The sequence below is a fragment of the Brachycentrus maculatus genome, unplaced genomic scaffold (genome assembly GCF_059751285.1).
Source record: "Brachycentrus maculatus isolate JH-2025_06_01 unplaced genomic scaffold, ASM5975128v1 h1tg000131l, whole genome shotgun sequence".
Classification (NCBI taxonomy): domain Eukaryota; kingdom Metazoa; phylum Arthropoda; class Insecta; order Trichoptera; family Brachycentridae; genus Brachycentrus; species Brachycentrus maculatus.
In genome coordinates, this window is record NW_028280884.1 from 1,053,634 (window position 1) to 1,067,901 (window position 14,268).

A 14,268-nucleotide genomic window follows, 5' to 3' on the forward strand; every position below is an offset into this window, starting at 1 on the left:
CTAAAAATGTCATAGTGGTGCTTCGTAGAATTTTTCCACTTAAATTTGTGAAGTTAAATGCGTATGTTTTTCCGCGGAAAAAGTATGTATATCGAATGTATTTATGGTAATGCTTCCTTGATAATAAGGACATGACAATGCCATAATATTTAAAAATATACATCAGGTAGGTAGACACAGACCTATTCCGCCTGAAAGCTCCACTAATGTATACGTACGTAAACGTTGTTTTTTGAAATTTGTGTGTACTTCTTGTCTTCTTTGTTTTCGAAGACTAGCAAATTGTGTATCACGGTAGCCAAGTACGCTATCCACAATTTACGATGGCTGACTAATTAGGAATATTATTATAAAAAAATTAAGAAAAATTCATAGTAGATAGATAGGTAGGTACTCCAATTAAAAAATAAATATTCTAATAACAGCTGTCACAGCGTTTCGAAAAACAAGTCGTGGAAAATATCCAATATAGAAGGCACTGATACGGCTCGTTTGACAGTTCTTGTACAATGACAGGAGCAATCTCGAAATCTCCGATCTCGAGTACTGAACGTTCGGCTTTAACATTCTCTCTCGAGTTGCGAATCGAATCAGTTTAAGGCTGTATTCGCGGTGGGTCCGTCGCGTTACCTCGTGTTCGCTTGGTAAAATAATTAAATAAAATGTAAAAGTATCCCGCGACAGCTCGCGTGTTTTGTGTACAAAGCCTCTAGGAATACCTGCGACCGTCTTTTTCCTAGGGTGAGTTTCTTGGTTTCTTCCATTTCCTCGTTGAATTTCTTTTGTTTGTTTGCTGCTATGACGGATTTTTCCTGCGCGATCAATCCGTCTAACGCTGGTTTTCTTCGCTTCCACATTTTGTGATTTTAAACATCTCAAGGCAAGGCCATGCATCGCCTCGTTTCGAGTATGTATTATTTTTTGAAGGAAAAATTATAATCGTGTCAATATAATCTGGTTAGATTGCGTTTGCAATAGAACCAGCTGCAAGGCTAGATAGTTAAATTTATAAGACGTATTAAAAAAATTACGCCATATTTAACCAATTTTAAGGTAAAAAATGCTATAGACGTAAAACGTTCAACACAAAAAACAGTTAACTAAAAGATATTTTCTGATTGCGAAAAATTACTGCCATATTATTTTTTTAACATATCACGATGTTTTTTTAAAAAATATTATTTATCGATTCGGCATTACTTTGTGGAATGACATGTTGATAATTTTAAAAAAATTAAACACTTGAAAATACCACTTTAATGAGTTTTATTTATATATAGAATATAGAAACCATTTATAAAAAAACAGCAGTTTTTCAAATACTAAAGGGTGACAACTATTTAAATTTAACAAAAAAATTATCATCGAGATTCTCAAACGATTTTTCTACTCCAAAATGCAACACCAAGCAATTTCAGCAAAATTTCAAATATTTGGCAATAAAACATTTCAATAAACTCCCTAAAGAAATAAAAAAAATAGATGATATAAAAATCCTGAAGAAAAAAATTAAAGCTCTATACATTTGAATATTTAAAAAAAATATATAAAAAAAAAACTATTATATATTTTATTATATAACATTAAACCACGAGTGTAAGTCCTTTTCCAAGCACAAGAGCACAGACTCTTTTATGGAGAGGCACAGCGAAACGAAATATAAAAGTTCTCCATATGTATAAATGATTCAAATGTATTATGTTATAAATAAAAATGTAAATATATTAAATGAATAAAAAAAATATATATACGACTAGTTTCGAAAACTTACAGATGTTTTCATCTTCTGGTACAAATTAAAACTAAATATAACTCATTAAAGTGGTATATTCAAATGTTTGATTTTTAAAAAGTAAAGTATTTTTTATGAAACTATAGGTATCAATAATACTGGGATTTGCTTCGTAAAGGTGACACTGGTGAATTTTATCGTTTTAATATATTTTTATTTATATATTTATTGATACGCACAATAAAAAATACAAATATGAAATACGATGTCACGATAAACCGCGACACAAGCAGTTTGTCATCGGGTTTTTATTTCTATTAATTTATTTAAAAAATGATTTTTTAATATAATTTTAAAAAAAAAATTCATTTGCCAGACATTTCTACTTGTTGTGCATGTTTTCGGAATGCCCAGAAAATGTACTATATCCCAGCAAAAGAGGAATATTTTTAACTTAATATTTACCCGCTACAGGGAAGAAAGTGCTGTTTTTGCATTTTGAAGAAAAGGTATTCCTTAATTATTTTTTTAAATGTACTAAATATTTTTCAAATGGAGAAAAAACATTCAGCTTATACCTAAAAAACTTTTTACAGTAAAAAAAGTTCAATAAGTGGCTTGATATTTATTTTTAATACATTGTATTATATTTTTAAACTTTAAAAACGTTCTCCTGAAAAATCAAGTTTTTTTGATTTATGACGTTCTTGATAGGAGTGAGCGATATATTACTGGGTAACAATACGCCAATTATCAAATATTACTACTGTTTTTCAAACAACAATAAAAAAATCTCCATAGTGTAGTGGTTAGCTCGTTTGGCTACCGTACCGTACTTGGCATTGTAAATAAATGTAAATAATGTAATAAATATTTTATTTGAATATTATTCTTTAACGATTTAAATTTTGTACTGACATTTCTTGGTGGAACTGCATTTGATAGAATAAAATAACAACTATGTAATTTTTCCACTTGAATTTTATTTGACCAGCAACCGGGTTTCGTCGAAACCGACTTCAGTCTGATGATGTCGGTTACGACGAAACTCGGTTGCTGGTCAAATAAAATTCATGTGGAAAAATTACATAGTTGTTATTTTATTATATTCTTTAACGTTTTTTCAAGTCAAGTCGAACATAATATACATACATCATGTGTCACAGTAGATTTTAAGAAATAGTGGTATTTACTAAGTAAAACATTAATTAAAAATGGATACATTTTACCACAAAGTGACTGCCGAATGAATTAATGAAACCATTATTTCTTTAAAAAATTGTGTTAAATTAATTAAATTTCTTTAAAAAAGTGTTTCAATGCATTCCGCATCATTTTCAAACACCGTATGCGAAGTGCATCGAAACGCGTGTCACAATAGATTTCTGGAAATAGTTGTATTTACCAAGTAAAACATAACTTAAAAATGAGATTTAAATTAATAAAGTCATTTACTTGATTTGTTACGTAGTATCTATCCATTGTAATCGACCATTAAAACATTTTATGTTTAGGATATACAGTATCAAACAATAAGTTCTAAGTTTTAAGCGCAAGAGTGATCACCTTGCCTGCATGTAAGTAATGATCAAGATAACACTGCGTCAATTTGATGCAGTGCCCTATGCACCATTCGGTGCGGATAAGGCTTATAAGTAATAAATAAGTATCAAACAGATTAATTGAAATAAAACTTTTTTTGTTGTATTTTCGTAAAAAGTTTTTTTAAAATCTTTTGTTTATTAGTTATATCACAAATTAATATTTAATACGATCTCATTTAGGTTCATTTAAAGATTTTACTCTTCTTGGCATCTATTATATAAGGTTTTGGCACGCGGATCCCATTTTTTCGTCTCGAAACCATACTTGAGTTATGAACAAAATAAGCTTTTCCACCGTAGTGCAATCAATTTTGGAGAGCCGATTCTTGCAGATTGCCGATAGATTCTCAATTAGGTTAATGTCTGGCAAAATTCTTGACCAGTCCAACACAGTTCATTGTTTTTGTGTGAAAATTTTCATATTTTTTTGTATTTGTGGCAAGGGTTTAAATCCTGCTGAAATATTCCATTACCATTTGACCTTCGTTTTTGTATCTTTGGTAGTATCTTTTCCAGTAGTATTGGGTGATACTTCTCGCTATTCATCATCTCAGTCACTGAAAGAAGCAGCCCTGATCCGTAATACGAGGAACACCCCCAAAACATTTTTTTAAAGGTTTTGATAATACGAAAAAAAGTTTTGTTTCAATTAATCTGTTCGATACTGTAGGATGTACGATACGATATACCTCGCGTCTGTATATATTATTAAGAAAAATATTGTTTATAATATAATATATTTGATATTCGTATTACCAGGAAAAACTTAAATATTAACAAAAAATGTATATTGGTACTTAAACTTGGCTTTTATCCTAAAAATACCAGTTTATATAGTACGTATTCTGCATTGATTAACTAAATATTTGTCACCAAGGGAGATTCTGAAAGTGTGGTGCGCGAAATCGTTATACATATCCGTTTGTATGATCGATCACGATAAATAGTATTTTTTTGGACTTTTATTCCCAACGACTTTAGCATTTCTTCTTCTGTGCATGTCACGTCGCTCACTCCACTCGTAATATAACAAAAAACTTGATTTTTCAGGAGATCGTTTTTAAAGTTTAAAAATATAATAAAATGTATTAAAAATAAATATCAAGCCACTTATTGAACTTTTTACTGTGCAACAGATCTTTTTAGGTAAAACTTAAATGTTTTTTCTCCATTTAAAAAATATTTAGTAAATTTGAAAAAATAATTAAACAATACCTTTTCTTCAAAATGCAAAAACAACACATTCTGCCCTGTAGCGGTTAAATATTAAGTTAAAAATATGCCGCTTTTGCTGAGATATAGTACATTTTCTGGGCATTCCGAAAATATGCACAACTGAGAATTGACGATTTTCGAAATATGACGTTGTTGAAAGGAGTGAGTGATGTCAGGTCCCCCTGACGTCGACTATCACTTGAGAATAATTGTCCTTGTCTTGGGCAGCTCTAAACAGTCCTGATTCCCGTCCGATCTCGTATATTCCGGAACCAGGAGATCTGCCTTCTGCCCACACCTCGTCGATCAATTTAGTATTTTAATGTACTGATGTGATTACATACTTAAATAAATAATTCTTCAATGGAAGTTAAGGCTGAAATAAGCATTATCGATAAAATTAAGAAAGGCGTTTTGAGATAGTTCGGGCATGTGAATCAAATGAGTGAAGAAAAAAAAGTAAAATTTATCAGACAATTTTTTTTTAGACGGGAGTTTTATTTATTTTATTTATTTACCTTGCTTATTACGTACTAGGTTTATAGATAAATTAGTGGATTTTTATTTATTCTAACTTAAAAAGGATGTTTTATTTGAATCTGTGTTGAGAACAGGAGAGATAATCTAGTGTGGACCAATCAGGAACATGTCAGCATTTGCTCATTGCTGGGAGGAAACCACGTTGCTCTCCTCAGGAGAAGCCGGACTGTTGGCTGTCGTCAACGGACCTTCCGTTCCACTAGAAGAGGGTTCGGCATTTTGTGACCAAAATTTATTTTATTTTATTTCATTTATTTATTTCATGGATACATATTTTTTTTACTATATGCATTACGGCTATTTAGGCATGGCCTGTGTTGAGTCGAAATACTTAGATGGAAATACATTTTTTATTTATTATTATTTGTTTTTTTTTGTAATTATTAGATTTTATACATTATATACAATATATACAATTACAATTTACAGTACAAAGGTTTTACAATGAAATAATTACACCTGGACTTTAATCAATTCACTTTCTACCTTGTCCCTTCCTTAAACGTCGTCAGTACGAGGCGAATGTGGTTGGTAATAGACGTAGAGCATTCAGGACAGTGTGCACCGGAGAGGTTCCCGCTCTGCAAACGTTTCGGAATCTCTGGTTTGGAGAATTAATTTGTTTGATCAATGCTGAAGAACGTTTTGAGTTACGAGTGGTAAAAATCAGATGTCGTTAAATATTAACTTTATGACTACGCTATGTCATCGCCATTTTTTTTATACATTCATTCAAGTCCCTATTTACACGGTAGATGCGTCCCACACGATACCGTGTAAAAAAAGTATATCAAAATAAAAATAAAATACAGTGGATAGGTTTACTATGTACATATTTTTATTTATTTATTTAATATACAATATTTTATTCAAATAATTTAATTAATTTGCTAGACGTTTCTACTGTTGAAAGTCGTTAAATAAATTTCATTAATTGTCACTTTGTAATAAAACCTGTAATAAATTCCAGATTTGTGAACAAGTATTTGGACACACTCAAAATGTTAGTAGATATTTTTTTACTTATATATTTTTTTACAAAAATGTTAACAATATTTGTAAATAACCACTCACCTAGATGTCCTGACGAAGAGACGGGTACGTCTCGAAACCGGTAGACATAAAAATCTCGGTTAGTGGTTATATACTGATATTATTAACATTTTTGTAAAAAAAAATAATAAGTAAAAATGACCAACCACAAAGTAAATGCTTTAGATTTTAATATTATTGAGAATATTTTTTTAGTCAGATCTGTTTTATAAGGGTTTTGTAAAATTATGTTAAACAACAAAAATACGATCGATAATAATTTGATACAGACGTAAACGGCAACCTTGTGGATAACCTAACTTTGATATAAGTATTTTTATCTTACTGGAATTTAGACCGACCAATGATAACATTATTACATATATCAAGTATGTAATTGGAAATATCATTCATCATTTTTTATATTGTTATCAAAAAACTGGAGAGGATAAGCAGTTCTATTGTGACATTGAAAAAAAGGAAAATGTTTATAAATATATTTTAAAAAAAATCATCCATAAAAAAACCTTAAGCGCATCTTTACCGTCTGTATACTGCTCACATCAATTTAAAATCGTTATTTTTTCTAGTGTGTTATCGGTGCTCATGACCTAAGTGACCAAAATTTTAGGGATAAAATAGTGTTAAACAAAATTTTTCATGAATATATATATTACTAGAAATAAGGATAAAATAAGACTGCCATTGTTGAAAAAAACCGAGTCACAAAATTGTTTGATGTATAAAGGTTTGAAAATGTATGATGAGATGCCTGAATGTATGAAGAATGAAAAGAGTGTGAAAGAATTAAAAAATAAATTTGTTTACTGTAAGATGTAAATATATATATATATATATGTATATATATATATATATATATATATATATATATATATATATATATATATATATATATATATATATATATATATATATATATATATATATATATATATATATATATATATATATATATATATATATATATATATATACATATTACTTCATCTCTAGGTAACAGTTATCTTATCCGTTATATTTTGAACAGATTTTCAATAATCATTTAGTCTTACAAAGATTAAATTCGTCTTTAAGATAATACATCATATTTAGTGACAAGCAGTCACTCGTACATTTTGAAGATTTTTACAGCCTATAACTCGAGTGCAAAATCGATTTTTTAGAAGAAATGGAAAAGCACTTGAATTCATTACTATACATTTTTTTATGTATTAATTTTAAATCAAACACAGATTTTTTGAGTCTACTAAGTTGTATTTTATTAACAAAAACACATAAAAAATTATATTGTGACAATTGTTTCGCCTTGTCAGGGCATTATCAAACGAATGTGAAGATCAAATGGACTACGGTCCTTATGTAGCTATACAATTCTAAGTGACAGTTTTAACACGTGCAGCAATAATTTATGGGAGACAACAGTAGCTAATGGGGGATGTAGGTATGTACCCTTATATTTATTTTCTGGGAAAGGAAGAATTTATTGACATGGCCATATTTTAGAGAATTAATAATTAAAAGCTTAATACAATTGTTGGTAATATTATTTTTAAGAATTTATATATGTAGATGTAATTATTAGTTTATCAATAACGCATCATGCAAGCGTTTACATAGAGAGAGATCAAGGCCGACTAGAGACAGGCCTGGGCGCACAAGGGTTTTTGAAATGTCACGTGATCAAATCGGTGTTCTAAAATTTGCAGTTCGAGCCAAGCGGAGTGCGTCGGTGCGTCCAGTGTTTACAAATGGCCGCGATTGTTTATGTTGATGTTCGTTGTTGCTTTATTTGTGTGTTGTTTTGATATTGAATTAAAAGCATATAAACTTCAAAGTGAGTGATTAGACAGTGAAGTGTATTTGAAAATTGAATTGGTAAGTAATTTTCGTATTTATAACATAATTTCGATGTTTATACGAGTTTAAATCTCATTTGACGTTTCAAAACGTTTCAATAAATCGTTGCTACTTTTTAGCTTATAAAACAATGCATACTTATTTGTATTTCATTTTTAAGTGTTTATGTAACGTGAATATTGACACGTGTTTTATTTATAACAATACTTAATATTTTCAACAAAATCATTATTTCACATTTGAGGTTATATTTCGCTTACGAATCCATGAGCTTACTCACGAGAGATGATGTCGACTCAAATTTCTGTTCGTTTTCGTTATCATATTAAATTATTGTATTAAACATACACTATTCATGTTGAGTTTATCCAAGATAACCAAACGATAACCTCGGATGACCAAACTTAGCATTCTTAAATTCCTACGCTTAATTTCTTTGTTTCATTACAGGCGGTTTACAAAACAAAATGGGGAGATGTTGCAGCGTTTTTGGATGTAAATCCAACTACCGCTCTCAAAAAGAAAATGTATCCACATTTGCTCTTCCAAAAAACGATGCTCTACGGAAAAAAATGGCTTCGTCGGATTCCTACGGATTTTTCTGGAATAAAAAATCCATATGTTTGCATCAAGCATTTCGAAGAATCCATGATTATACGAAGCGACAGATGCACAGTACGCGAGAAAGCTATAGATGTGCCTCGCAAAATTCCCAAGCTTCGTGAGGGAGCAATTCCTACAATATTTCCGAGTGCTCTCAAATATCTATCCACCGCACCCCAATCAACTAGAAGACTCGCTGATGTGGAGACATCCCGGATGGAGATCGCTCTTCAAAACAGCCTCGATGACCTAAGGAAGCTGAATGAAGCAAAATCCATAAACAGTTTAGACGATTTAACTAAGACCAATCAAATTAAACCAGAATGGGTTTTAACGGAGACAGCGTTACAAAGAGTTTTGTGTTTAATTGACTTAAATGATGTGCCTTGTGTTTTGGGCGCTATTAAAGTAGTGAGTGATTTAAAAATACATTTATATTTAGGTAATAAGTTAGTAAGTAAAAGTCGTCATCCAAGAAATGTGAGTATAATCAAAAACGTAGATGATTTAAGTGACGTGATAAATTTTATTGAATCCTCTATCCATGACATTACCATCCCCGCCATTGATTTAAATGATGTTCTAATTATGTTGCAATCACACTTCCCAGATAGTGATCAGAGAATTATGTTCATTATAGAACAAATTAAGTATGCCGCTACCCTAAAAAATCTCCGTCGATACAGCGGGAATACTTTGATATTTGCAGCGTCAATGTTTGTACACTCCTCGGCTACGTATCATATGTTATTTAATACTAATTATTTGTGCATTCCTCTTGCTACAGCATTGGTATGGTTTAGTTTGCAAACAATTTTAGATTATTGTCCTGATGTTTTTATTAGTGGCCAGAATCAACTCTATATTTTAAATAAGATAAGTGTTTCTAAATTAAATTATTATTTCTTGAATCAAGGTGATTTTTTAAATGAATGTATTTGTAATAAGACTTTGCTAATAATATTAGAAAATATTTGCCATAGAACCTGTAAAATCCTTTTAAGTAACTTAGCAAAAATCAAAAATGATGAACTTGCTGCACAAAGTTGTTCGGGATCAAGTAGAAAAGTACTAAAATTTTATTAGTTTTTTTCTCATCCATAACCATCAACTATCAAACCTAATGTGTAAACTGTTTGAGTAAATTAATGTAACATGTCTTTAAATTAAATCCTTCACATAACATAAATCACATATTCTCAATTGTCAATTTAACAAAATTGAAGTATTTTGTTAAATTGAGTAGTACAAGATTAAATGCAAATGTTGTAATTGAATCGACTTATATGGTCACCAATATTAAGAAATTTACTACATGATTATAAGCTTCTTTTCATGTCCAATTATTTTTCCATTTGATATCTTATGCTTAAAATATTTGTGTTGAATAGATTTTTTTCAATTACTGTTATATTACATGTTTTTAATGTTAAATGTGTAAATGTATATACATATATATATATATATATATATATATATATATATATATATATATATATATATATATATACATATTTATATATACATATATATATATATATATATATATATATATATATATATATATATATATATATATATATATATATACATATATATATATATATATATATATATATATATATATATATATATATATATATATATATATATATATAAATATACATATTAGAAATAATTATACTCCTGATGCATGTCTTTTATGGTGAGATTATAGCTTTGTGGTAATTTCTGTCCATTTTAAATTTTAATTTTATATATATACATGTATATGTGTATGTGTATGTGTGTGTATATAAGAAAATAAATAATGCCTTTTTATGTAATATTAATTCGTTTTATTTTTACCTTTCCTTTTTTGTATAAACTGTTATCATTTAAACATCTGGATTTTCGAAAATTGTAGGTTTAAACCTTTAAAAAATTATCCGAAATTCCACTCGCATATCGCACGCGGACAATAGCACTGACTTCGTAATTCGGCGTTTGCGCGCCCAGGCCTGTCTCTAGTAGGCCTTGGAGAGAGATGATGTACAGTATCTACTCAATGAATTAGGGCCACCCATTATTTTTTTGAATACTCTGAAATCTTTTGGATTATTACATTTATTTTACATAAATACTTTAAGTTTTTTATTGACATCTAATATCATGTATATTACCTTCAATAATATGTAAAATATACCTGGATTATTTAAGCGTTTACAAAATTTTAAACCCTTTTTCTGAGAAAGGTCCCTAATTAGCACAGGTAGACAGATAGTTGAAAGTTCAAAAAAAAGCCCTATCTCATTTATTAGTGAAGTTTCTTGAGTTCTGATTGTTGTTTTGTTCAGAGAGGTTATATAGTTATCGTGTCTTGTGAAAAAAACTTAATTTTTAATTTTAGTTCATAAAGTATAATTTTTTTTTGTAAACACAAGTGTTTTTTTTGAAAAGGACAAAATGGGAAAAAGTAAAGACATTTCTGAGGAAAAAAAGTCTAGTGTTATAGTGCTACTGAAATTAGGAATACTATCTAATAGAGAAATTTCAAAAAAAGAAAACGTTTCTCGTCAAACAGTGGACAAAATTTCAAAATCAATAAAAAATCAGTCACCCGCCACCAGCAATCAGCGAAAGAACTGTCGTAAGATTAGAAAAACAACACCGAGGACTGATCAAAAAATCGTTCAAAGTGCCTTAGAAAACCGAAGTGCATCAGCAAAAACATTAAAAATAAAATTGGAAGAAGAGGGTATAAATATATCGGTATCAACACTGAGGCGACGTCTTTACGAAGTAAATCTGAAATGCAGGCGCCCTGTAAAAGTACCAAAATTGACACCACGAATGAAAGCGGATCGATTAAAATGGGCCAGGCTACATCGAAATTACTCGGTAGATGATTGGAAAAAGGTATTTATTTAAATTGAATTTTCAACATATCATTTTAGTCAATAAACTTATATATTTGAATTAAACTTAAATTTTCATTATTTTTCAGGTCATCTTTAGTGATGAGTGCCGGTTAGAAGCCGTGACAGAGAGCCGTCGATTCGTCAGGAGAACACCAATGGAACGTTACAATGAGGCCTGTGTGGTTAAAGTTATCAAACACCCCCCTGCAACAATGATATGGTCATGTATTATTAACAATTTACCTGGGCCGTTGTTTTTCGTGGAAGGAACAATGAACCAAAATTCCTATAAGCAGGTCCTCGAACGAATTTTATTGCCCTTCTACCATACACTCGACCCAACAGAAGGTCCATACACCTTCATGCAGGATGGGGCACCTTGCCACCGGGCTAAATCAATAATAAAAATTTTGTCTAACAAAAATCTGCCTTTGCTCCCCTGGCCTGGAAATTCTCCGGACCTTAATCCTATAGAAAACGTATGGAGCATGTTAAAAAATAAGGTATACTCATTCCCAAATCCGACAGTAGACTGTCTAAAAAAAAAATTCAAAAAATTAGGTCAGAAGACGAAGAAATAAAAAACACGATAAAACAGTGCATTTTAAGTATGCCAAAAAGAATTGAGGCAGTTATTTCTGCCAAAGGTGGAAATAATAAATACTAACTATATTTATATGAAAATATATGCATAATTTAAGCGTAATAAAGTGTTCTTGTGTAAATAAAATTCAATGTTGTTTTATTCAAGGTTTTCTCTGAGTTATTCCTGTTTGAATTGAGAAATTGCGCGAAATTCTGCGTGGCCCTAATTCATTGAGTAGATACTGTATAATAATCATTTTTTATAACCCTTATCCGCACCTAATGGTGCATAGGGCACTGCACCAAATTGACGCAGTGTTATCTTGATCATTACTTACATGAAGGCAAGGTGATCACTCTTGCGCTTCAGGAACCAGTCCAGAGTAATATTAAATAAATATTACAGTGGTAAATCACTAATATTTATTTTCACCTCCCCCTCTGGGAATCGAACCCGGGACCTCCAGCACGGTAGCTAAACACGCTGACCATTACACCACGGAGGCGGACAGATATAATAATATATAAGTATAATAATAGTCTATTTAAATATGTTTAGCAGTGGTGAAGATATAAGGTTGTTTTGAATATTGAAAGCATTAACTTTGTGGATCATCTTGATATATTATTTCGAGATTTGAAAAGATGGAGAATTACAGCTGGAAACCACAGGTCTTATGAGATTTCCTACTTTATGTATCTTTAATAATCCATATAATTTAGTAATAAATGTAACCCTGAGGAGGGCAACAGGTTGTTGCCGAAACTAGTTGGTTAAATAAAAATGTGAGTGGATCAGAACACAAAGTATTTTTATTTCTCGAAATAATATATAAGGTTGGTTTGTTCATTAATGATTTTAAAATTAGGATTTTTTATATACTTATTAATTTCTAATTGCTCTAATATATTCATTTTTCTACCTTTGCTTTCAATATGTAATGGAATTGGTTTATTTGAGACATGAATTTTATGGTTATTCTAGTATTCAACTATAATATGCTCGGGTCGTATTTGAAATGAAGTCCTACGTGCAAGAATCTGGAAAACTTAATATACAAAATATCCTATAAAATATTAATTTACACTCGTTGGTCCGTGGCAGTGGTCGTCAAACTGCGGCTCGCGATAAGGAGGACGTGATCTTTTAAAATCTGAAACGTGTGGAAAATTTTGTATGACAGAATTAAAAATTAAGATATTGGAAAGGAATGAAAGTCTGAAATTAGAGATAATAGAATGTTTAATGAATTATTGGTAAGCACGCTATCCGCTGTAAGCATTGCACTGGAGGTCCCGGGTTCGATTCCCAGGGGGGGGGGTCAAATAAATATAAGTGATTTTTTCACTCTAATATTTATTCAATATTACCCTGGACGGTACCCGAAGCGGAAGGCTAATCATCTTTCCTTCATGTGTTAAAGATCAAGATTTTTTGTTGTAATGCCCTATGCACCGCACCATTGGGATGCGGATAAGGGTTTGAAAATGAAAAAATTAAATTTATATATGTACACATATATATATATATATATATATATATATATATATATATATATATATATATATATATATATATATATATATATATATATATATATATATATATGTGTGTACATATATATACCAGTTGTAGTATAGTGGATTCGAACCCAGTAACTTATTGACTCATAGTCCCCGACACTAACCACGATCACAACTCGACATTAGTTGACTTATATTGTTAAAATTATTATTTAAAAAAAATCATGATTGGTACGACATGTTGTTTCAATGTTATATATATGTTTTTGTGATAATAACCCGATAGATACATAGTGTGCAGTTTAGTGTGTCGTTATTGACTCGGGCGACCTTCGAAGCTAATTATCGGGAGTGTGACCATCAAGGAAAACCGTCTTTTAATACTTGAGTTGGGCACAGATACAAGGTCGAAGGGTACCCACATTGAGAAAAGGGTCAGTAATGATACCAGAAAATCTATTAGATGTAAATTATGTATCTAGGGCATGCCAGCCGAACGCATTCTGTCATAAAAAAATGGTTCCGGGATGGTGAAGTTTAAAAGGAGATAAATTTTCTGGCATTCTTGCATATCGCTCACTCCTTTCAAGAACGTCATAAATCAAAAATCGACAATTTTCAGATGTGCATGTTTTCGGAATGCCCAGAAAATGTA

The 14,268-nt window shown here is 30.4% G+C and overlaps 1 protein-coding gene across 1 annotated transcript in view; it reads left to right on the forward strand.

Moving 5' to 3' along the window:
- Positions 1-417: 417 nt before the first annotated feature.
- The window catches only part of Abcd1 (ATP binding cassette subfamily D), a 77,401-nt gene continuing 63,550 nt past the window's right edge, over positions 418-14,268 (forward strand). Inside the window, exon 1 of the mRNA XM_088260325.1 lies at positions 418-741. The gene's annotated coding sequence lies outside the window, so the exon portion shown is untranslated. The remainder of the gene's footprint in view (positions 742-14,268) is intronic.